Source organism: Pholcus phalangioides, unplaced genomic scaffold, assembly GCF_987345545.1.
Source record: "Pholcus phalangioides strain wild (caught in Gottingen) unplaced genomic scaffold, Ppha-v1.0 ptg000014l_1, whole genome shotgun sequence".
Classification (NCBI taxonomy): domain Eukaryota; kingdom Metazoa; phylum Arthropoda; class Arachnida; order Araneae; family Pholcidae; genus Pholcus; species Pholcus phalangioides.
Window position 1 is genome coordinate 18,638,234 of NW_028301607.1, and position 27,887 is coordinate 18,666,120.

Consider the following 27,887-nt stretch of genomic DNA (forward strand, 5'->3'; position numbering starts at 1 on the left):
AGCGACAACAACCGGACAAAGCTTGCAAGTACAGGACGTATGGTCACAATATTTTTTGCAGACGAGTTTACACCTCTGGCAATGATGAACTAGTGGGAGTGAGGGAGAGTCCACCAATAAGAGGACTTCGCATTTCCCGCCGAATATAACAATAAGCAGGTGATCCAACTGTTCACAGTAGAACTGCCGATTTCCCACGACGTAATACGCTTCTAGGTGAGTTTTTTAAATTATTATGGATTAAGTTTTAGTGAATAGTGAAATTATTTACAAAAGAAATACTCAGAATTCAGTCTAGTAGGTGATCCACCGTTTTTAGGCCGACTCCCTTTGTGTCTGTAAGAGAGGCAGGCATCGCCCCCTACATTTTTTGTTACCTCCCTCGATAATGGTGTATTTTTTCAGCAAAAAAAAAAAAAAATCCCAAAATTATTCCATATTTCTGTCATTTGTTCATAGACGGAGAAATTTCCACAAATCTGTCCTAACTTTCATGTTTTAAAATAGCAAGGGCCGGTACTGTCAATTTTGCAAAAAAACTTTTTTATTGCTATTCAAAATTCATAATGTGCATTTTGTAGAGAATTTCATTTCGAATAAGGAAAACTAATCCATATCTGTCTGTCATTTGCTCATAGACTGAGAAATTTCCACAATACTGTCCAAATTTTTATGTTCCAAAATCGTAAGGGCCGGTACTGTCAATTTTGCAAAAAAAACTTTTTTAATGCTATTCAAAATTCATAATGTGCATTTTGTAAAGAATTTCATTTCGAGTAAGGAAAACTAATCCACATTTCTGTCGTTTGTTCTTAGGCGGAGAAGTTTCCATATTTAAGTCCAAATTATGTTTTAAAATTGCAAGGGCCGGTACTGTCAATTTTGCAAAAAAAACTTTTTTAATGCTATTCAAAATTCATAATGTGCATTTTGTAGAGAATTTGATTTCGAATAAGGAAAACTAATCCATATTTCTGTCGTTTGTTCTTAGATGGAGAAATTTTCACAAATGTGTCCAAACTTCCATGTTTTAAAATTGCAAGGGCCGGTACTGTCAATTTTGCAATAAAACTTTTTTAATGCTATTCAAAATTCATAATGTGCATTTTGTAGACAATTTCATTTCAATTAAGGAAAACTAATCCATATTTCTGTCATTTGTTCTTAGACGGAGAAATTTCCACAACTCTGTCCAAATTTTTTTGTTCCAAAATCGTAAGGGCCGGTACTGTCAATTTTGCAATAAAACTTTTTTAATGCTATTCAAAATTCATATGTGCAGTTTGTAGAAAATTTCATTTCGAATAAGGAAAACCAATCCATATTTCTGTCATTTGTTCATAGACGGAGAAATTTCCACAAATCTTTCCTAACTTTCATGTTTTAAAATTGCAAGGGCCGGTACTGTGAATTTATACATTATATTTCCACAACATGTATTCATATGTGTATTCTATATCACATTGAAAGAGGTATTTGACATGTCAGACATAGCATGATCTTTTGACATAGTTTACATGTTTCTCTTATTCACAATGACATACATATTGTTATATTTGTGTATTCTATAACATATTGATAGAGCGACATGATTGTTACACATATTTCTGTTTGTTAGATTATTCAGGGTCTGAAGAGTCCTCTTCTGAGGTTGATTGTATCTGGGCAACTGGTCTCTGTGACGGTATGTTCTTATATTAAATTTTCCTTGATCATAGACGGAGAAATTTCCATAAATGTGTCAAAATTTTCATGTTTTAATATTGCTAGGGCCGGTGCTGTTAATTTTGATAAAAAACATTTTCAATGCTATTCAAAATTCATAATGTCCATTTTGTAGACAATTTCATTTCGTATAAGGAAAACTAATCTATATTTCCGTCATTTGTTCTTAGACGGAGAAATTTCACCAACTCTGTCCAAACTTTCGTGTTTTAAAATTGCTAGGGCCGGTGCTGTCAATTTTGGAAAAAAACTTTTTCAATGCTATTGAAAATTCATAATGTGCATTTTGTAGAGAATTTCATTTCGAGTAAGGAAAACTAATCCATATTTCTGTCGTTTGTTCTTAGGCGGAGAAGTTTCCATATTTCAGTCCAAATTATGTTTTAAAATTGCAAGGGCCGGTACTGTCAATTTTGAAAAAAAAACTTTTTTATTGCTATTCAAAATTAGCAATGTGCATTTTGCAGAAAATTTCATTTCGAATAAGGAAAACCAATCCATATTTCTGTCATTTGTTCATAGATGGAGACATTTTCATAAATCTGTCAAAATTTTTATGTTCCGAAATCGTAAGGGCTGGTACTGTCAATTTTGCAAAAAAACTTTTTTAATGCTATTAAAAATTCATAATGTGCATTTTGTAGAGAATTTCATTTCAAATAAGGAAAACTAATCCATATTTCTGTCATTTCTTCTTAGACGGAGAAATTTCCACAAATCTGTCCTAACTTTCATGTTTTAAAATTGCAAGGGCCGGTACTGTGAATTTATACATTATATTTCCACAACATGTATTCATATGTGTATTCTATATCACATTGAAAGAGGTATTTGACATGTCAGACATAGCATGATCTTTTGACATAGTTTACATGTTTCTCTTATTCACAATGACATACATATTGTTATATTTGTGTATTCTATAACATATTGATAGAGCGACATGATTGTTACACATATTTCTGTTTGTTAGATTATTCAGGGTCTGAAGAGTCCTCTTCTGAGGTTGATGGTATCTGGGCAACTGGTCTCTGTGACGGTATGTTCTTATATTAAATTTTCCTTGATCATAGACGGAGAAATTTTCATAAATGTGTCAAAATTTTCATGTTTTAATATTGCTAGGGCCGGTGCTGTTAATTTTGATAAAAAACTTTTTCAATGCTATTGAAAATTCATAATGTGGATTTTGTAGAGAATTTCATTTCAAATAATGAAAACTAATCCATATTTCTGTCATTTGTTCTTAGACAAAGAAATTTTGATAAAAACTGTCAAAATTTTTATATTCCAAAATTGTAAGGGCCGGTGCTGTCAATTTTGGAAAAAAACTTTTTCAATGCTATTCAAAATTCATAATGTGCATTTTGTAGAGAATTTCATTTCGAATAAGGAAAACTAATCCATATCTGTCTGTTATTTGTTCATAGACGGAGAAATTTCCACAACTCTGTCCAAATTTTTTTGTTCCAAAATCATAAGGGTACTGTCAATTTTGCAAAAAAACTTTTTTAATGCTATTCAAAATTCATAATGTCCATTTTGTAGACAATTTCATTTCGTATAAGGAAAACTAATCTATATTTCTATCATTTGTTCTTAGACGGAGAAATTTCCACAAATCTGTCCAAACTTTCGTGTTTTAAAATTGCTAGGGCCGGTGCTGTCAATTTTGGAAAAAAACTTTTTCAATCCTATTGAAAATTCATAATGTGCATTTTGTAGAGAATTTCATTTCGAATAAGGATAACTAATCCATATTTCTATAGTTTGTTCTTAGATGGAAAAATTTCCACAACTCTGTCCAAATTTTTCTGTCCAAAATCGTAAAGGTACTGTCAATTTTGCAAAAAAACTATTTTAATGCTATTCAAAATTCATAATGTGCATTTTGTAGAGAATTTCATTTCAAATAAGGAAAACTAATCAGTATTTCTGTCATTTTTTTCATAGACGGGAAATTTTCACAAATGTGTCCAAACTTTCATGTTTTAAAATTGCAAAGGCCGGCCGGTGCTGTCAATTTTGGAAAAAAACTTTTTCAATCCTATTGAAAATTCATAATGTGCATTTTGTAGAGAATTTCATTACGAATAAGGATAACTAATCCATATTTCTATCGTTTGTTCTTAGACGGAGAAATTTCCACAACTCTGTCCAAATTTTTCTGTCCAAAATCGTAAAGGTACTGTCAATTTTGCAAAAAAATATTTTAATGCTATTCAAAATTCATAATGTGCATTTTGTAGAGAATTTCATTTCAAATAAGGAAAACTAATCCATATTTCTGTCATTTGTTCATAGACGGAGAAATTTCCACAAATCTGTCCTAACTTTCATGTTTTAAAATTGCAATGGCCGGTAATGTGAATTTATACATTATATTTCCACAACATGTATTCATATGTGTATTCTATATCACATTGAAAGAGGTATTTGACATGTCAGACATAGCATGATCTTTTGACATAGTTTACATGTATGTTTCTCTTATTCACAATGACATACATATTGTTATATTTGTGTATTCTATAACATATTGATAGAGCGACATGATTGTTACACATATTTCTGTTTGTTAGATTATTCAGGGTCTGAAGAGTCCTCTTCTGAGGTTGATTGTATCTGGGCAACTGGTCTCTGTGACGGTATGTTCTTACATTAAATTTTCATTGATCATAGACGGAGAAATTTCCATAAATGTGTCAAAATTTTCATGTTTTAATATTGCTAGGGCCGGTGCTGTTAATTTTGATAAAAAACTGTTTCAATGCTATTGAAAATTCATAATGTGGATTTTGTAGAGAATTTAATTTCGAATAAGGAAAACTAATCCATATTTCTGTCATTTGTTCATAGATGGAGACATTTTCATAAACCTGTCAAAATTTTTATGTTCCAAAATCATGAGGGCCGGTACTGTCAATTTTGCAAAAAAACTTTTTTAATGCTATTCAAAATTCATAATGTCCATTTTGTAGACAATTTCATTTCGAATAAGGAAAACTAATCCATATTTCTGTCGTTTGTTCTTAGACGGAGAAATTTCCACAACTCTGTCCAAATTTTTATGTTCCAAAATCGTAAGGACCGGTACTGTCAATTTTGCGAAAAAACTTTTTCAATGCTATTGAAAATTCATAATGCGGATTTTGTAGAGAATTTAATTTTGAATAAGGAAAACTAATCCATATTTGTCATTTGTTCTTAGACAGAGAAATTTTCATAAATCTGTCAAAATTTTTCTGTTCCAAAATCAAAAGGGCCGGTACTGTCAATTTTGCAAAAAAATTTTTTTAATGCTATTTAAAATTCATAATGTGCATTTTGTAGAGAATTTCATTTCGAATAAGGATAACTGATCCATATTTCTATAGTTTGTTCTTAGACGGAGAAATTTCCACAACTCTGTCCAAATTTTTCTGTCCAAAATCGTAAAGGTACTGTCAATTTTGCAAAAAAACTATTTTAATGCTATTCAAAATTCATAATGTGCATTTTGTAGAGAATTTCATTTCAAATAAGGAAAACTAATCCATATTTCTGTCATTTTTTCATAGATGGGAAATTTTCACAAATGTGTCCAAACTTTCATGTTTTAAAATTGCAAAGGCCGGTACTGTCAATTTTGCGAAAAAACTTTTTTAATGCTATTCAAAATTCATAATGTGCATTTTGTAGAGAATTTCATTTCGAATAAGGAAAACTAATCCATATTTCTGTCATTTGTTCTTAGACAAAGAAATTTTCATAAAAACTGTCAAAATTTTTATGTTCCAAAATTGTAAGGGCCGGTGCTGTCAATTTTGGAAAAAAACTTTTTCAATGCTATTCAAAATTCATAATGTGCATTTTGTAGAGAATTTCATTTCGAATAAGGAAAACTAATCCATATCTGTCTGTCATTTGCTCATAGACTGAGAAATTTCCACAAATCTGTCCTAACTTTCATGTTTTAAAATTGCAAGGGCCGGTACTGTGAATTTATACATTATATTTCCACAACATGTATTCATATGTGTATTCTATATCACATTGAAAGAGGTATTTGACATGTCAGACATAGCATGATCTTTTGACATAGTTTACATGTTTCTCTTATTCACAATGACATACATATTGTTATATTTTTGTATTCTATAACATATTGATAGAGCGACATGATTGTTACACATATTTCTGTTTGTTAGATTATTCAGGGTCTCAAGAGTCCTCTTCTGAGGTTGATTGTATCTGGGCAACTGGTCTCTGTGATGGTATGTTCTTATATTAAATTTTCCTTGATCATAGATGGAGAAATTTCCATAAATGTGTCAAAATTTTCATGTTTTAATATTGCTAGGGCCGGTGCTGTTAATTTTGATAAAAAAAAATTTCAATGCTATTCAAAATTCATAATGTGCATTTTGTAGAGAATTTCATTTCAAATAAGGAAAACTAATCCATATTTCTGTCATTTTTTCATAGATGGGAAATTTTCACAAATGTGTCCAAACTTTCATGTTTTAAAATTGCAAAGGCCGGTACTGTCAATTTTGCAAAAAAACTATTTTAATGCTATTCAAAATTCATATGTGCAGTTTGTAGAAAATTTCATTTCGAATAAGGAAAACTAATCCATATTTCTGTCATTTGTTCTTAGACAGAGAAATTTCCACAACTCTGTCCAAACTTTCATGTTTTAAAATTGCTAGGGCCGATGTTGTCAATTTTGGAAAAAAACTGTTTCAATGCTATTGAAAATTCATAATGTGGATTTTGTAGAGAGTTTCATTTCGAATAATGAAAACTAATCCATATTTCTGTCATTTGTTCTTAGACGGAGAAATTTCCATAACTCTGTCCAAATTGTTATGTTCCAAAATCGTAAGGGCCGGTACTGTCAATTTTGCAAAAAAATTTTTTTAATGCTATTTAAAATTCATAATGTGCATTTTGTAGAGAATTTCATTTCGAATAAGGATAACTAATCCATATTTCTATAGTTTGTTCTTAGACGGAGAAATTTCCACAACTCTGTCCAAATTTTTTTGTTCCAAAATCGTAAGGGTCGGTGCTGTCAATTTTGCAAAAAAACTTTTTTAATGCTATTCAAAATTCATAATGTGCATTTTGTAGAGAATTTCATTTCAAATAAGGAAAACTACTCCATATTTCTGTCATTTCTTCTTAGACGGAGAAATTTCCACAAATCTGTCCTAACTTTCATGTTTTAAAATTGCAAGGGCCGGTACTGTGAATTTATACATTATATTTCCACAACATGTATTCTATATCACATTGAAAGAGGTATTTGACATGTCAGACATAGCATGATCTTTTGACATAGTTTACATGTTTCTCTTATTCACAATGACATACATATTGTTATATTTGTGTATTCTATAACATATTGATAGAGCGACATGATTGTTACACATATTTCTGTTTGTTAGATTATTCAGGGTCTCAAGAGTCCTCTTCTGAGGTTGATTGTATCTGGGCAACTGGTCTCTGTGATGGTATGTTCTTATATTAAATTTTCCTTGATCATAGACGGAGAAATTTCCATAAATGTGTCAAAATTTTCATGTTTTAAAATTGCTAGGGCCGGTACTGTCAATTTTGCAAAAAAACTTTTTTAATGCTATTCAAAATTCATAATGTGCATTTTGTAGAGAATTTCATTTCAAATAAGGAAAACTAATCCATATTTCTGTCCTTTTTTCATAGACAGGAAATTTTCACAAATTTGTCCAAACTTTCATGTTTTAAAATTGTGTTGTGGTGCAAAATTAAGTTGAGTACTATTTATGTTGACAGTACTCGAAGAAAGAAAACTTTTGGCCTGGTGATCATATTAGTGGGGTACCATTTTTGAGTTGTTACCGTGTCCGCAATAACCCTTTGTGTGTCGGTGAGTAATTCTCCTGAATAAATATGTACTAGAGCATTTTAACCGAAACAATTAAGTCACAAAGAAAAAATAATATGTCAACACACAGAGGTCTAAATGCACATTAGGTTCTTTAATTCTTAATTCCAAAAACAAAATACCAAAAAAAAACAACGATGCTGAAAACCTTATTTTACTTATCGAAAAATTATTTGATTGCAAAAGACAAGAAACTAAATATTACTGCAGTTTGGCTTTTGCCCAACCACTCAACAAAATTTGTAAGAGAAAACTTACTATCTCTTATATTAAGGTCACTTCATTCTTGACAACCGGATTTCGATGAACAGTTCTCTTTAACTTGAACACTCAGTACGGACAGTTCGTTTTCTCATAAGTCATCCTTTGACTGGCGAATCTGCTTGGCGAATTGAACGATTAATGTCCTCTGTATCTGCTGAAGCAACGGTCCGTGTACATACTTTACGATGTCGGAGCATCAAAGTTCTCCATCTGTACTACCACTCGGGGTAGTGTGGTCGAAGTGCCATCCTTGGACTGGACTGCAAGAGACAGCTGCTGGGCTTCATCTTTCTGGCATGACAGTAAGCCTTCCTTCATGGATCAGTTTGGAGCAACTGATATAAAGAGACGATGCTTCATACTGTTTTTTTTTTTTTTCTTACATCTTCAAGTAAAATATTACGACTTTTGGCAGTTCAGAACTAAATGGGGTTTGAGTGACTTGACTTGGGATTTGAGTTTCAGGGGCTCTTCAAGTTACGTGGGGGGGATTCTTCAATGGCGGGACCGCGCTTTCTTGTGCAACTGGTCCCGATGAACTGCACACCTCCAAAGTTTTTCAGTGATAATATGTAAATTGAGTGATGGGCGGGGCTTCAGAAAGCGCACCCTCTAATTCGTCGCGCAAACTGCGTCATCCAAAATTTTACCCAATTGTATCCCGAGGCGCGAACACAAACATGAAACCAAAAGAAAAACATCTTCTCTCAATATGGGGTCGATTTAAGAAAATGAACGGCTTTCAGCAAAGTTTATAATTACAACAATAATTTTCAATATAAGATTTCCGGATTAAATGCAGAAATATTCATCAAAATCAAAAAAAATTAACATCATTGTGTGGAGAAAAAAATTAGCTTTCCAACGATATGCGACATCATATATAAATATTCTTGTTTCGCGACATGCCGAAAAATTTAAATCTAAACAAAGGAAATTCTTAAAAAAATTCAAATTCAACACTTTCTCGATGACAGAGAATAATTTCAAGCATATATAACATTATAGTTTCTCTCCCTCAAAATATTTTACAACACAAGCCTTTTTTTTTTTCTTCAAAGCATTGGAAACAGTGTAGAGAAAAAGAAAAAAATATATAAATTTTTAAAATTGAAATACTCACACGGTCTCAAAATTAAACTCTTGATTAACAAAAATGTTTGTTTCCCTTATTAAAAAAAAAAACCATCGACTCAGAATATGCAAAAGGCGAAAAATCGGCTTTTCAAGTATAAAAAAAAATATACAACAGATTACCAACAGTGAGAGAGAAAGGGAAAAAAAGAAAAGGAATCTTATCTTCCTTTTACATGTACGGGAAGCATTCGCGTTCGTGCGGGAACAAGAAAACTGACTCATCAAGATGGCGATAATATCTTTGATTATCAGTGGATCATTAGGTGTGTCTCTCTCACAAAAGAAAGAATATATTATTCAAAAGAACACACATTTTCTCGTTCAATTTAACTCGGAATTTCTCAAAATTTTACAGGAAGAATCAGAAAAATTCAAGGAATTTGTTGTTGAGCTCAAATGATTGAGATGTCAAAGCAAAGCATTTAATATTTAGGATTTTCCGACAAACACATACAGTGTGATGCATAAAGAGTGTGTGTCCACTCTATACAAACAATCTGTGGTTCAGATCTCGGGCATTTTATGAATATCAGACAGAATGATAACACAAGAGGAAAGGAACTAGACAACCACGAGATTCGGTTCAGCTTTCCACAATAATATAAAGACAGAAGCTCAAATATTTTCCACGCTACAAACACAATTATATTTACATTTAGCAAATTTCACTTATTTGACATGACAATTCTGGGTTAAAATTATGTCAGGCATCTTTGTCAAAGGGGGGGAAAGTGTCCTACTTTTCCCACCGTGACAATTGCAAAGGCCGGTACTGTCAATTTTGCAAAAAAACTTTTTTAATGCTATTCAAAATTCATAATGTGCATTTTGTAGAGAATTTCATTTCAAATAAGGAAAACTAATCCATATTTCTGTCATTTTTTCATAGATGGGAAATTTTCACAAATGTGTCCAAACTTTCATGTTTTAAAATTGCAAAGGCCGGTACTGTCAATTTTGCAAAAAAACTATTTTAATGCTATTCAAAATTCATATGTGCAGTTTGTAGAAAATTTCATTTCGAATAAGGAAAACTAATCCATATTTCTGTCATTTGTTCTTAGACAGAGAAATTTCCACAACTCTGTCCAAACTTACATGTTTTAAAATTGCTAGGGCCGATGTTGTCAATTTTGGAAAAAAACTGTTTCAATGCTATTGAAAATTCATAATGTGGATTTTGTAGAGAGTTTCATTTCGAATAATGAAAACTAATCCATATTTCTGTCATTTGTTCTTAGACGGAGAAATTTCCATAACTCTGTCCAAATTGTTATGTTCCAAAATCGTAAGGGCCGGTACTGTCAATTTTGCAAAAAAATTTTTTTAATGCTATTTAAAATTCATAATGTGCATTTTGTAGAGAATTTCATTTCGAATAAGGATAACTAATCCATATTTCTATAGTTTGTTCTTAGACGGAGAAATTTCCACAACTCTGTCCAAATTTTTCTGTCCAAAATCGTAAAGGTACTGTCAATTTTGCAAAAAAACTATTTTAATGCTATTCAAAATTCATAATGTGCATTTTGTAGAGAATTTCATTTCAAATAAGGAAAACTAATCCATATTTCTGTCATTTTTTCATAGATGGGAAATTTTCACAAATGTGTCCAAACTTTCATGTTTTAAAATTGCAAAGGCCGGTACTGTCAATTTTGCGAAAAAACTTTTTTATTGCTATTCAAAATTCATAATGTGCATTTTGTAGAGAATTTCATTTCGAATAAGGAAAACTAATCCATATTTCTGTCATTTGTTCTTAGACAAAGAAATTTTCATAAAAACTGTCAAAATTTTTATGTTCCAAAATTGTAAGGGCCGGTGCTGTCAATTTTGGAAAAAAACTTTTTCAATGCTATTCAAAATTCATAATGTGCATTTTGTAGAGAATTTCATTTCGAATAAGGAAAACTAATCCATATCTGTCTGTCATTTGCTCATAGACTGAGAAATTTCCACAAATCTGTCCTAACTTTCATGTTTTAAAATTGCAAGGGCCGGTACTGTGAATTTATACATTATATTTCCACAACATGTATTCATATGTGTATTCTATATCACATTGAAAGAGGTATTTGACATGTCAGACATAGCATGATCTTTTGACATAGTTTACATGTTTCTCTTATTCACAATGACATACATATTGTTATATTTTTGTATTCTATAACATATTGATAGAGCGACATGATTGTTACACATATTTCTGTTTGTTAGATTATTCAGGGTCTCAAGAGTCCTCTTCTGAGGTTGATTGTATCTGGGCAACTGGTCTCTGTGATGGTATGTTCTTATATTAAATTTTCCTTGATCATAGATGGAGAAATTTCCATAAATGTGTCAAAATTTTCATGTTTTAATATTGCTAGGGCCGGTGCTGTTAATTTTGATAAAAAAAAATTTCAATGCTATTCAAAATTCATAATGTGCATTTTGTAGAGAATTTCATTTCAAATAAGGAAAACTAATCCATATTTCTGTCATTTTTTCATAGATGGGAAATTTTCACAAATGTGTCCAAACTTTCATGTTTTAAAATTGCAAAGGCCGGTACTGTCAATTTTGCAAAAAAACTATTTTAATGCTATTCAAAATTCATATGTGCAGTTTGTAGAAAATTTCATTTCGAATAAGGAAAACTAATCCATATTTCTGTCATTTGTTCTTAGACAGAGAAATTTCCACAACTCTGTCCAAACTTTCATGTTTTAAAATTGCTAGGGCCGATGTTGTCAATTTTGGAAAAAAACTGTTTCAATGCTATTGAAAATTCATAATGTGGATTTTGTAGAGAGTTTCATTTCGAATAATGAAAACTCGTAGCCGGTCAATTTGTCGCACTCAACTTGTCGCGCATCAATTTGTCGCAGTGCCAATTCGTCGCGGTACAAATTCGTCGCAGAGCCAATTCGTCGCGATACAAATTCGTCGCGGTACAAATTCGTCGCAGAGCCAATTCGTCGCGGTACAAATTCGTCGCAGAGCCAATTCGTCGCGGTACAAATTCGTCGCAGAGCCAATTCGTCGCGGTACAAATTCGTCGCAGAGCCAATTCGTCGCGGTACAAATTCGTCGCAGTGACAATTTGTCGTGTAACCAATTCGTCGGGACGTCAATTTATCGCAGAGTCAACTCGTCACGCGATCTGTATGTAGGTTTTTTGTCACATACGTGAAAAAATAAACATGAAGAAAAGTTTTTTTCCATCAAGAAATGCACACAGTTTATTAAATTTTTTTTTTGTCATTTCGAAAAAAATCATCGAAATTACATCGAAATTAAAATTACAATTGATATTAATGTTTTATTATTCAATTATTGTAAATGTTAAAAAAATCATTTTTTCTATGATAAAATTTTAAAATTCTGTAAAAAAATGTCGGTGTTTATGATATTCCCCAAATTACAGCACAGCGGAGGCTCTCTTTAAGTGTAAACTTGTATCTGTCCCATGTGGACTCGAGACTCCCACCAACATTAACCACTACAGTATCTCCACAAGAACCTGAAATAATTAATAATTTAATTTAATTAATATTTCATTTTCACCGGATAAGCCACACTTGTCGCTTTCTCTCGAGATTTCCATTACTCGTAGCGAGGGGAGTTGGGGCGCACACCGAGATGATAAATTGCGATCACATACATTTTCAAAATTTAATTTGCACCGGATAAGTTGCTCAAGTTAAAAACTCAAAAAATCCAACCAATAAAGTTCATAGGTTACATTCGAGCAAATGCAACCGATAATCTTATTGGTTGAATTTTTCAAGTTTTATAAAAGGACTTTTAGAACACTTTCATAGTGTAATGCTAGCCTTAGATATATTGTCGGTAAAAAATTCCTCAAAGATGTATTCTCTACATGGCAGATACATATTCAATAGTGAATTAGGGCCATTCAAGTATTACGTAAGCAGATTTTCAGCCATTTTTGACCCCCTCCCCCTTGTCAGCAAAAATCAGCAAAACACTGACCCCCATCCCCTCCCCTGTCAGCAAAATTTCACCAGCAGCTTAGAATATTTCATATCTTCAAAAAGGGGTGGTTGATGACGTAAGCGACCTTCAACCCCCCCCCCCCCCCGCCATCAAAAGTCAACAAATCCGAAACTCCCTCCCCGATCCTGACGTAATACTTAAATGACCCCTTAGGCAAATTGTGCTTTGGGATGGGCATTGATCCTAATTTATCATCTTGGTGTGTTCCCGCAACACCCCTCGCTGCGAGAAATGGAGATCCCGCCAGAAAGCGGGAGTGCGGCTTATACGGTGAAAATTTAATTTTAAAAATTTATTTTATCATAACTTATCTATCATCTTCGTGTGTTCGCCCAACGCCCCTCGCTGCGAGAAATGGAGATCCCGCCAGAAAGCGGGAAGTGTGGCATGAATACCATGAAAACTGAATTTTGAAAATTTATTTGATCGGCGTACTGACTCTGCGACAAATTTGTACCGCGACGAACTGATTCTGCGACAAATTCGTACCGCGACGAACTGATTCTGCGACAAATTTGTACCGCGACAAATTGACTCTGCGACAAATTTGTACCGCGACGAAATGACTCTGCGACAAATTTGTACCGCGACGAACTGACTCTGCGACAAATTTGTACCGCGACGAGTTTGTAGCACGACGAATTGACGCTGCGACAAATTGATTGCAACGAATTGTCGCGCGACAAGTTGATCGCGACGAATTGACCTAGACCCATGAAAACTAATCCATATTTCTGTCATTTGTTCTTAGACGGAGAAATTTCCATAACTCTGTCCAAATTGTTATGTTCCAAAATCGTAAGGGCCGGTACTGTCAATTTTGCAAAAAAATTTTTTTAATGCTATTTAAAATTCATAATGTGCATTTTGTAGAGAATTTCATTTCGAATAAGGATAACTAATCCATATTTCTATAGTTTGTTCTTAGACGGAGAAATTTCCACAACTCTGTCCAAATTTTTTTGTTCCAAAATCGTAAGGGTCGGTGCTGTCAATTTTGCAAAAAAACTTTTTTAATGCTATTCAAAATTCATAATGTGCATTTTGTAGAGAATTTCATTTCAAATAAGGAAAACTACTCCATATTTCTGTCATTTCTTCTTAGACGGAGAAATTTCCACAAATCTGTCCTAACTTTCATGTTTTAAAATTGCAAGGGCCGGTACTGTGAATTTATACATTATATTTCCACAACATGTATTCATATGTGTATTCTATATCACATTGAAAGAGGTATTTGACATGTCAGACATAGCATGATCTTTTGACATAGTTTACATGTTTCTCTTATTCACAATGACATACATATTGTTATATTTGTGTATTCTATAACATATTGATAGAGCGACATGATTGTTACACATATTTCTGTTTGTTAGATTATTCAGGGTCTCAAGAGTCCTCTTCTGAGGTTGATTGTATCTGGGCAACTGGTCTCTGTGATGGTATGTTCTTATATTAAATTTTCCTTGATCATAGACGGAGAAATTTCCATAAATGTGTCAAAATTTTCATGTTTTAAAATTGCTAGGGCCGGTACTGTCAATTTTGCAAAAAAACGTTTTTAATGCTATTCAAAATTCATAATGTGCATTTTGTAGAGAATTTCATTTCAAATAAGGAAAACTAATCCATATTTCTGTCCTTTTTTCATAGACAGGAAATTTTCACAAATTTGTCCAAACTTTCATGTTTTAAAATTGTGTTGTGGTGCAAAATTAAGTTGAGTACTATTTATGTTGACAGTACTCGAAGAAAGAAAACTTTTGGCCTGGTGATCATATTAGTGGGGTACCATTTTTGAGTTGTTACCGTGTCCGCAATAACCCTTTGTGTGTCGGTGAGTAATTCTCCTGAATAAATATGTACTAGAGCATTTTAACCGAAACAATTAAGTCACAAAGAAAAAATAATATGTCAACACACAGAGGTCTAAATGCACATTAGGTTCTTTAATTCTTAATTCCAAAAACAAAATACCAAAAAAAAACAACGATGCTGAAAACCTTATTTTACTTATCGAAAAATTATTTGATTGCAAAAGACAAGAAACTAAATATTACTGCAGTTTGGCTTTTGCCCAACCACTCAACAAAATTTGTAAGAGAAAACTTACTATCTCTTATATTAAGGTCACTTCATTCTTGACAACCGGATTTCGATGAACAGTTCTCTTTAACTTGAACACTCAGTACGGACAGTTCGTTTTCTCATAAGTCATCCTTTGACTGGCGAATCTGCTTGGCGAATTGAACGATTAATGTCCTCTGTATCTGCTGAAGCAACGGTCCGTGTACATACTTTACGATGTCGGAGCATCAAAGTTCTCCATCTGTACTACCACTCGGGGTAGTGTGGTCGAAGTGCCATCCTTGGACTGGACTGCAAGAGACAGCTGCTGGGCTTCATCTTTCTGGCATGACAGTAAGCCTTCCTTCATGGATCAGTTTGGAGCAACTGATATAAAGAGACGATGCTTCATACTGTTTTTTTTTTTTTTCTTACATCTTCAAGTAAAATATTACGACTTTTGGCAGTTCAGAACTAAATGGGGTTTGAGTGACTTGACTTGGGATTTGAGTTTCAGGGGCTCTTCAAGTTACGTGGGGGGGATTCTTCAACGGCGGGACCGCGCTTTCTTGTGCAACTGGTCCCGATGAACTGCACACCTCCAAAGTTTTTCAGTGATAATATGTAAATTGAGTGATGGGCGGGGCTTCAGAAAGCGCACCCTCTAATTCGTCGCGCAAACTGCGTCATCGAAAATTTTACCCAATTGTATCCCGAGGCGCGAACACAAACATGAAACCAAAAGAAAAACATCTTCTCTCAATATGGGGTCGATTTAAGAAAATGAACGGCTTTCAGCAAAGTTTATAATTACAACAATAATTTTCAATATAAGATTTCCGGATTAAATGCAGAAATATTCATCAAAATCAAAAAAAATTAACATCATTGTGTGGAGAAAAAAATTAGCTTTCCAACGATATGCGACATCATATATAAATATTCTTGTTTCGCGACATGCCGAAAAATTTAAATCTAAACAAAGGAAATTCTTAAAAAAATTCAAATTCAACACTTTCTCGATGACAGAGAATAATTTCAAGCATATATAACATTATAGTTTCTCTCCCTCAAAATATTTTACAACACAAGCCTTTTTTTTTTTCTTCAAAGCATTGGAAACAGTGTAGAGAAAAAGAAAAAAATATATAAATTTTTAAAATTGAAATACTCACACGGTCTCAAAATTAAACTCTTGATTAACAAAAATGTTTGTTTCCCTTATTAAAAAAAAAAACCATCGACTCAGAATATGCAAAAGGCGAAAAATCGGCTTTTCAAGTATAAAAAAAAATATACAACAGATTACCAACAGTGAGAGAGAAAGGGAAAAAAAGAAAAGGAATCTTATCTTCCTTTTACATGTACGGGAAGCATTCGCGTTCGTGCGGGAACAAGAAAACTGACTCATCAAGATGGCGATAATATCTTTGATTATCAGTGGATCATTAGGTGTGTCTCTCTCACAAAAGAAAGAATATATTATTCAAAAGAACACACATTTTCTCGTTCAATTTAACTCGGAATTTCTCAAAATTTTACAGGAAGAATCAGAAAAATTCAAGGAATTTGTTGTTGAGCTCAAATGATTGAGATGTCAAAGCAAAGCATTTAATATTTAGGATTTTCCGACAAACACATACAGTGTGATGCATAAAGAGTGTGTGTCCACTCTATACAAACAATCTGTGGTTCAGATCTCGGGCATTTTATGAATATCAGACAGAATGATAACACAAGAGGAAAGGAACTAGACAACCACGAGATTCGGTTCAGCTTTCCACAATAATATAAAGACAGAAGCTCAAATATTTTCCACGCTACAAACACAATTATATTTACATTTAGCAAATTTCACTTATTTGACATGACAATTCTGGGTTAAAATTATGTCAGGCATCTTTGTCAAAGGGGGGGAAAGTGTCCTACTTTTCCCACCGTGACAATTGCAAAGGCCGGTACTGTCAATTTTGCAAAAAAACTTTTTTAATGCTATTCAAAATTCATAATGTGCATTTTGTAGAGAATTTCATTTCAAATAAGGAAAACTAATCCATATTTCTGTCATTTTTTCATAGATGGGAAATTTTCACAAATGTGTCCAAACTTTCATGTTTTAAAATTGCAAAGGCCGGTACTGTCAATTTTGCAAAAAAACTATTTTAATGCTATTCAAAATTCATATGTGCAGTTTGTAGAAAATTTCATTTCGAATAAGGAAAACTAATCCATATTTCTGTCATTTGTTCTTAGACAGAGAAATTTCCACAACTCTGTCCAAACTTTCATGTTTTAAAATTGCTAGGGCCGATGTTGTCAATTTTGGAAAAAAACTGTTTCAATGCTATTGAAAATTCATAATGTGGATTTTGTAGAGAGTTTCATTTCGAATAATGAAAACTAATCCATATTTCTGTCATTTGTTCTTAGACGGAGAAATTTCCATAACTCTGTCCAAATTGTTATGTTCCAAAATCGTAAGGGCCGGTACTGTCAATTTTGCAAAAAAATTTTTTTAATGCTATTTAAAATTCATAATGTGCATTTTGTAGAGAATTTCATTTCGAATAAGGATAACTAATCCATATTTCTATAGTTTGTTCTTAGACGGAGAAATTTCCACAACTCTGTCCAAATTTTTCTGTCCAAAATCGTAAAGGTACTGTCAATTTTGCAAAAAAACTATTTTAATGCTATTCAAAATTCATAATGTGCATTTTGTAGAGAATTTCATTTCAAATAAGGAAAACTAATCCATATTTCTGTCATTTGTTCTTAGAGGGAGAAATTTCCACAACTCTGTCCAAACTTTCATGTTTTAAAAATGCTAGGGCCGATGCTGGAAAAAAACTGTTTCAATGCTATTGAAAATTCATAATGTGGATTTTGTAGACAATTTCATTTCGAATAATGAAAACTAATCCATATTTCTGTCATTTGTTCTTAGACAAAGAAATTTTCATAAAAACTGTCAAAATTTTTATGTTCCAAAATTGTAAGGGCTGGTGCTGTCAATTTTGGAAAAAAACTTTTTCAATGCTATTGAAAATTCATAATGTGGATTTTGTAGAGAATTTAATTTCGAATAAGGAAAACTAATCCATATTTCTGTCATTTATTCTTGGACGGAGAAATTTCCACAAATCTTCAAAATTTTTATGTTCCAAAATCATAAGGGCCGGTACTGTCAATTTTGCAAAAAAACTTTCTTAATGCTATTCAAAATTCATAATGTCCATTTTGTAGACAATTTCATTTCAAATAAGGAAAACTAATCCATATCTGTCTGTTATTTGTTCATAGACGGAGAAATTTCCACAACTCTGTCCAAATTTTTTTGTTCCAAAATCATAAGGGCCGGTCATGTCAATTTTGCAAAAAAACTTTTTCAATGCTATTCAAAATTCATAATGTGCATTTTGTAGAGAATTTCATTTCGAATAAGGAAAACTAATCCATATTTCTGTCATTTGTTCTTAGATGGAAAAATTTCCATAAATGTGTCCAAACTTCCATGTTTTCAAATTGCAAGGGCTGGTACTGTCAATTTTACAAAAAACACTTTTTTAATGCTATTCCATATTCATATGTGCATTTTGTAGACAATTTCATTTGAAATAAGGAAAACTAATCCATATTTCTGTCATTTGTTCTTAGACGGAGAAATTTCCACAACTCTGTCCAAATTTTTTTGTTCCAAAATCGTAAGGGTCGGTGCTGTCAATTTTGCAAAAAAACTTTTTTAATGCTATTCAAAATTCATAATGTGCATTTTGTAGAGAATTTCATTTCAAATAAGGAAAACTACTCCATATTTCTGTCATTTCTTCTTAGACGGAGAAATTTCCACAAATCTGTCCTAACTTTCATGTTTTAAAATTGCAAGGGCCGGTACTGTGAATTTATACATTATATTTCCACAACATGTATTCATATGTGTATTCTATATCACATTGAAAGAGGTATTTGACATGTCAGACATAGCATGATCTTTTGACATAGTTTACATGTTTCTCTTATTCACAATGACATACATATTGTTATATTTGTGTATTCTATAACATATTGATAGAGCGACATGATTGTTACACATATTTCTGTTTGTTAGATTATTCAGGGTCTCAAGAGTCCTCTTCTGAGGTTGATTGTATCTGGGCAACTGGTCTCTGTGATGGTATGTTCTTATATTAAATTTTCCTTGATCATAGACGGAGAAATTTCCATAAATGTGTCAAAATTTTCATGTTTTAAAATTGCTAGGGCCGGTACTGTCAATTTTGCAAAAAAACTTTTTTAATGCTATTCAAAATTCATAATGTGCATTTTGTAGAGAATTTCATTTCAAATAAGGAAAACTAATCCATATTTCTGTCCTTTTTTCATAGACAGGAAATTTTCACAAATTTGTCCAAACTTTCATGTTTTAAAATTGTGTTGTGGTGCAAAATTAAGTTGAGTACTATTTATGTTGACAGTACTCGAAGAAAGAAAACTTTTGGCCTGGTGATCATATTAGTGGGGTACCATTTTTGAGTTGTTACCGTGTCCGCAATAACCCTTTGTGTGTCGGTGAGTAATTCTCCTGAATAAATATGTACTAGAGCATTTTAACCGAAACAATTAAGTCACAAAGAAAAAATAATATGTCAACACACAGAGGTCTAAATGCACATTAGGTTCTTTAATTCTTAATTCCAAAAACAAAATACCAAAAAAAAACAACGATGCTGAAAACCTTATTTTACTTATCGAAAAATTATTTGATTGCAAAAGACAAGAAACTAAATATTACTGCAGTTTGGCTTTTGCCCAACCACTCAACAAAATTTGTAAGAGAAAACTTACTATCTCTTATATTAAGGTCACTTCATTCTTGACAACCGGATTTCGATGAACAGTTCTCTTTAACTTGAACACTCAGTACGGACAGTTCGTTTTCTCATAAGTCATCCTTTGACTGGCGAATCTGCTTGGCGAATTGAACGATTAATGTCCTCTGTATCTGCTGAAGCAACGGTCCGTGTACATACTTTACGATGTCGGAGCATCAAAGTTCTCCATCTGTACTACCACTCGGGGTAGTGTGGTCGAAGTGCCATCCTTGGACTGGACTGCAAGAGACAGCTGCTGGGCTTCATCTTTCTGGCATGACAGTAAGCCTTCCTTCATGGATCAGTTTGGAGCAACTGATATAAAGAGACGATGCTTCATACTGTTTTTTTTTTTTTTCTTACATCTTCAAGTAAAATATTACGACTTTTGGCAGTTCAGAACTAAATGGGGTTTGAGTGACTTGACTTGGGATTTGAGTTTCAGGGGCTCTTCAAGTTACGTGGGGGGGATTCTTCAATGGCGGGATCGCGCTTTCTTGTGCAACTGGTCCCGATGAACTGCACACCTCCAAAGTTTTTCAGTGATAATATGTAAATTGAGTGATGGGCGGGGCTTCAGAAAGCGCACCCTCTAATTCGTCGCGCAAACTGCGTCATCCAAAATTTTACCCAATTGTATCCCGAGGCGCGAACACAAACATGAAACCAAAAGAAAAACATCTTCTCTCAATATGGGGTCGATTTAAGAAAATGAACGGCTTTCAGCAAAGTTTATAATTACAACAATAATTTTCAATATAAGATTTCCGGATTAAATGCAGAAATATTCATCAAAATCAAAAAAAATTAACATCATTGTGTGGAGAAAAAAATTAGCTTTCCAACGATATGCGACATCATATATAAATATTCTTGTTTCGCGACATGCCGAAAAATTTAAATCTAAACAAAGGAAATTCTTAAAAAAATTCAAATTCAACACTTTCTCGATGACAGAGAATAATTTCAAGCATATATAACATTATAGTTTCTCTCCCTCAAAATATTTTACAACACAAGCCTTTTTTTTTTTCTTCAAAGCATTGGAAACAGTGGAGAGAAAAAGAAAAAAATATATAAATTTTTAAAATTGAAATACTCACACGGTCTCAAAATTAAACTCTTGATTAACAAAAATGTTTGTTTCCCTTATTAAAAAAAAAAACCATCGACTCAGAATATGCAAAAGGCGAAAAATCGGCTTTTCAAGTATAAAAAAAAATATACAACAGATTACCAACAGTGAGAGAGAAAGGGAAAAAAAGAAAAGGAATCTTATCTTCCTTTTACATGTACAGGAAGCATTCGCGTTCGTGCGGGAACAAGAAAACTGACTCATCAAGATGGCGATAATATCTTTGATTATCAGTGGATCATTAGGTGTGTCTCTCTCACAAAAGAAAGAATATATTATTCAAAAGAACACACATTTTCTCGTTCAATTTAACTCGGAATTTCTCAAAATTTTACAGGAAGAATCAGAAAAATTCAAGGAATTTGTTGTTGAGCTCAAATGATTGAGATGTCAAAGCAAAGCATTTAATATTTAGGATTTTCCGACAAACACATACAGTGTGATGCATAAAGAGTGTGTGTCCACTCTATACAAACAATCTGTGGTTCAGATCTCGGGCATTTTATGAATATCAGACAGAATGATAACACAAGAGGAAAGGAACTAGACAACCACGAGATTCGGTTCAGCTTTCCACAATAATATAAAGACAGAAGCTCAAATATTTTCCACGCTACAAACACAATTATATTTACATTTAGCAAATTTCACTTATTTGACATGACAATTCTGGGTTAAAATTATGTCAGGCATCTTTGTCAAAGGGGGGGAAAGTGTCCTACTTTTCCCACCGTGACAATTGCAAAGGCCGGTACTGTCAATTTTGCAAAAAAACTTTTTTAATGCTATTCAAAATTCATAATGTGCATTTTGTAAAGAATTTCATTTCGAATAAGGATAATTCATCCATATTTCTATCGTTTGTTCTTAGACGGAGAAATTTCCACAACTCTGTCCAAATTTTCTGTCCAAAATCGTAAAGGTACTGTCAATTTTTCAAAAAAACTATTTTAATGCTATTCAAAATTCATAATGTGCATTTTGTAGAGAATTTCATTTCAAATAAGGAAAACTAATCCATATTTCTGTCATTTTTTCATAGATGGGAAATTTTCACAAATGTGTCCAAACTTTCATGTTTTAAAATTGCAAAGGCCGGTACTGTCAATTTTGCAAAAAAACTATTTTAATGCTATTCAAAATTCATATGTGCAGTTTGTAGAAAATTTCATTTCGAATAAGGAAAACTAATCCATATTTCTGTCATTTGTTCTTAGACAGAGAAATTTCCACAACTCTGTCCAAACTTACATGTTTTAAAATTGCTAGGGCCGATGTTGTCAATTTTGGAAAAAAACTGTTTCAATGCTATTGAAAATTCATAATGTGGATTTTGTAGAGAGTTTCATTTCGAATAATGAAAACTAATCCATATTTCTGTCATTTGTTCTTAGACGGAGAAATTTCCATAACTCTGTCCAAATTGTTATGTTCCAAAATCGTAAGGGCCGGTACTGTCAATTTTGCAAAAAAATTTTTTTAATGCTATTTAAAATTCATAATGTGCATTTTGTAGAGAATTTCATTTCGAATAAGGATAACTAATCCATATTTCTATAGTTTGTTCTTAGACGGAGAAATTTCCACAACTCTGTCCAAATTTTTCTGTCCAAAATCGTAAAGGTACTGTCAATTTTGCAAAAAAACTATTTTAATGCTATTCAAAATTCATAATGTGCATTTTGTAGAGAATTTCATTTCAAATAAGGAAAACTAATCCATATTTCTGTCATTTTTTCATAGATGGGAAATTTTCACAAATGTGTCCAAACTTTCATGTTTTAAAATTGCAAAGGCCGGTACTGTCAATTTTGCGAAAAAACTTTTTTATTGCTATTCAAAATTCATAATGTGCATTTTGTAGAGAATTTCATTTCGAATAAGGAAAACTAATCCATATTTCTGTCATTTGTTCTTAGACAAAGAAATTTTCATAAAAACTGTCAAAATTTTTATGTTCCAAAATTGTAAGGGCCGGTGCTGTCAATTTTGGAAAAAAACTTTTTCAATGCTATTCAAAATTCATAATGTGCATTTTGTAGAGAATTTCATTTCGAATAAGGAAAACTAATCCATATCTGTCTGTCATTTGCTCATAGACTGAGAAATTTCCACAAATCTGTCCTAACTTTCATGTTTTAAAATTGCAAGGGCCGGTACTGTGAATTTATACATTATATTTCCACAACATGTATTCATATGTGTATTCTATATCACATTGAAAGAGGTATTTGACATGTCAGACATAGCATGATCTTTTGACATAGTTTACATGTTTCTCTTATTCACAATGACATACATATTGTTATATTTGTGTATTCTATAACATATTGATAGAGCGACATGATTGTTACACATATTTCTGTTTGTTAGATTATTCAGGGTCTCAAGAGTCCTCTTCTGAGGTTGATTGTATCTGGGCAACTGGTCTCTGTGATGGTATGTTCTTATATTAAATTTTCCTTGATCATAGATGGAGAAATTTCCATAAATGTGTCAAAATTTTCATGTTTTAATATTGCTAGGGCCGGTGCTGTTAATTTTGATAAAAAAAAAATTCAATGCTATTCAAAATTCATAATGTGCATTTTGTAGAGAATTTCATTTCAAATAAGGAAAACTAATCCATATTTCTGTCATTTTTTCATAGATGGGAAATTTTCACAAATGTGTCCAAACTTTCATGTTTTAAAATTGCAAAGGCCGGTACTGTCAATTTTGCAAAAAAACTATTTTAATGCTATTCAAAATTCATATGTGCAGTTTGTAGAAAATTTCATTTCGAATAAGGAAAACTAATCCATATTTCTGTCATTTGTTCTTAGACAGAGAAATTTCCACAACTCTGTCCAAACTTTCATGTTTTAAAATTGCTAGGGCCGATGTTGTCAATTTTGGAAAAAAACTGTTTCAATGCTATTGAAAATTCATAATGTGGATTTTGTAGAGAGTTTCATTTCGAATAATGAAAACTAATCCATATTTCTGTCATTTGTTCTTAGACGGAGAAATTTCCATAACTCTGTCCAAATTGTTATGTTCCAAAATCGTAAGGGCCGGTACTGTCAATTTTGCAAAAAAATTTTTTTAATGCTATTTAAAATTCATAATGTGCATTTTGTAGAGAATTTCATTTCGAATAAGGATAACTAATCCATATTTCTATAGTTTGTTCTTAGACGGAGAAATTTCCACAACTCTGTCCAAATTTTTTTGTTCCAAAATCGTAAGGGTCGGTGCTGTCAATTTTGCAAAAAAACTTTTTTAATGCTATTCAAAATTCATAATGTGCATTTTGTAGAGAATTTCATTTCAAATAAGGAAAACTACTCCATATTTCTGTCATTTCTTCTTAGACGGAGAAATTTCCACAAATCTGTCCTAACTTTCATGTTTTAAAATTGCAAGGGCCGGTACTGTGAATTTATACATTATATTTCCACAACATGTATTCATATGTGTATTCTATATCACATTGAAAGAGGTATTTGACATGTCAGACATAGCATGATCTTTTGACATAGTTTACATGTTTCTCTTATTCACAATGACATACATATTGTTATATTTGTGTATTCTATAACATATTGATAGAGCGACATGATTGTTACACATATTTCTGTTTGTTAGATTATTCAGGGTCTCAAGAGTCCTCTTCTGAGGTTGATTGTATCTGGGCAACTGGTCTCTGTGATGGTATGTTCTTATATTAAATTTTCCTTGATCATAGACGGAGAAATTTCCATAAATGTGTCAAAATTTTCATGTTTTAAAATTGCTAGGGCCGGTACTGTCAATTTTGCAAAAAAACTTTTTTAATGCTATTCAAAATTCATAATGTGCATTTTGTAGAGAATTTCATTTCAAATAAGGAAAACTAATCCATATTTCTGTCCTTTTTTCATAGACAGGAAATTTTCACAAATTTGTCCAAACTTTCATGTTTTAAAATTGTGTTGTGGTGCAAAATTAAGTTGAGTACTATTTATGTTGACAGTACTCGAAGAAAGAAAACTTTTGGCCTGGTGATCATATTAGTGGGGTACCATTTTTGAGTTGTTACCGTGTCCGCAATAACCCTTTGTGTGTCGGTGAGTAATTCTCCTGAATAAATATGTACTAGAGCATTTTAACCGAAACAATTAAGTCACAAAGAAAAAATAATATGTCAACACACAGAGGTCTAAATGCACATTAGGTTCTTTAATTCTTAATTCCAAAAACAAAATACCAAAAAAAAACAACGATGCTGAAAACCTTATTTTACTTATCGAAAAATTATTTGATTGCAAAAGACAAGAAACTAAATATTACTGCAGTTTGGCTTTTGCCCAACCACTCAACAAAATTTGTAAGAGAAAACTTACTATCTCTTATATTAAGGTCACTTCATTCTTGACAACCGGATTTCGATGAACAGTTCTCTTTAACTTGAACACTCAGTACGGACAGTTCGTTTTCTCATAAGTCATCCTTTGACTGGCGAATCTGCTTGGCGAATTGAACGATTAATGTCCTCTGTATCTGCTGAAGCAACGGTCCGTGTACATACTTTACGATGTCGGAGCATCAAAGTTCTCCATCTGTACTACCACTCGGGGTAGTGTGGTCGAAGTGCCATCCTTGGACTGGACTGCAAGAGACAGCTGCTGGGCTTCATCTTTCTGGCATGACAGTAAGCCTTCCTTCATGGATCAGTTTGGAGCAACTGATATAAAGAGACGATGCTTCATACTGTTTTTTTTTTTTTTCTTACATCTTCAAGTAAAATATTACGACTTTTGGCAGTTCAGAACTAAATGGGGTTTGAGTGACTTGACTTGGGATTTGAGTTTCAGGGGCTCTTCAAGTTACGTGGGGGGGATTCTTCAACGGCGGGACCGCGCTTTCTTGTGCAACTGGTCCCGATGAACTGCACACCTCCAAAGTTTTTCAGTGATAATATGTAAATTGAGTGATGGGCGGGGCTTCAGAAAGCGCACCCTCTAATTCGTCGCGCAAACTGCGTCATCGAAAATTTTACCCAATTGTATCCCGAGGCGCGAACACAAACATGAAACCAAAAGAAAAACATCTTCTCTCAATATGGGGTCGATTTAAGAAAATGAACGGCTTTCAGCAAAGTTTATAATTACAACAATAATTTTCAATATAAGATTTCCGGATTAAATGCAGAAATATTCATCAAAATCAAAAAAAATTAACATCATTGTGTGGAGAAAAAAATTAGCTTTCCAACGATATGCGACATCATATATAAATATTCTTGTTTCGCGACATGCCGAAAAATTTAAATCTAAACAAAGGAAATTCTTAAAAAAATTCAAATTCAACACTTTCTCGATGACAGAGAATAATTTCAAGCATATATAACATTATAGTTTCTCTCCCTCAAAATATTTTACAACACAAGCCTTTTTTTTTTTCTTCAAAGCATTGGAAACAGTGTAGAGAAAAAGAAAAAAATATATAAATTTTTAAAATTGAAATACTCACACGGTCTCAAAATTAAACTCTTGATTAACAAAAATGTTTGTTTCCCTTATTAAAAAAAAAAACCATCGACTCAGAATATGCAAAAGGCGAAAAATCGGCTTTTCAAGTATAAAAAAAAATATACAACAGATTACCAACAGTGAGAGAGAAAGGGAAAAAAAGAAAAGGAATCTTATCTTCCTTTTACATGTACGGGAAGCATTCGCGTTCGTGCGGGAACAAGAAAACTGACTCATCAAGATGGCGATAATATCTTTGATTATCAGTGGATCATTAGGTGTGTCTCTCTCACAAAAGAAAGAATATATTATTCAAAAGAACACACATTTTCTCGTTCAATTTAACTCGGAATTTCTCAAAATTTTACAGGAAGAATCAGAAAAATTCAAGGAATTTGTTGTTGAGCTCAAATGATTGAGATGTCAAAGCAAAGCATTTAATATTTAGGATTTTCCGACAAACACATACAGTGTGATGCATAAAGAGTGTGTGTCCACTCTATACAAACAATCTGTGGTTCAGATCTCGGGCATTTTATGAATATCAGACAGAATGATAACACAAGAGGAAAGGAACTAGACAACCACGAGATTCGGTTCAGCTTTCCACAATAATATAAAGACAGAAGCTCAAATATTTTCCACGCTACAAACACAATTATATTTACATTTAGCAAATTTCACTTATTTGACATGACAATTCTGGGTTAAAATTATGTCAGGCATCTTTGTCAAAGGGGGGGAAAGTGTCCTACTTTTCCCACCGTGACAATTGCAAAGGCCGGTACTGTCAATTTTGCAAAAAAACTTTTTTAATGCTATTCAAAATTCATAATGTGCATTTTGTAGAGAATTTCATTTCAAATAAGGAAAACTAATCCATATTTCTGTCATTTTTTCATAGATGGGAAATTTTCACAAATGTGTCCAAACTTTCATGTTTTAAAATTGCAAAGGCCGGTACTGTCAATTTTGCAAAAAAACTATTTTAATGCTATTCAAAATTCATATGTGCAGTTTGTAGAAAATTTCATTTCGAATAAGGAAAACTAATCCATATTTCTGTCATTTGTTCTTAGACAGAGAAATTTCCACAACTCTGTCCAAACTTTCATGTTTTAAAATTGCTAGGGCCGATGTTGTCAATTTTGGAAAAAAACTGTTTCAATGCTATTGAAAATTCATAATGTGGATTTTGTAGAGAGTTTCATTTCGAATAATGAAAACTAATCCATATTTCTGTCATTTGTTCTTAGACGGAGAAATTTCCA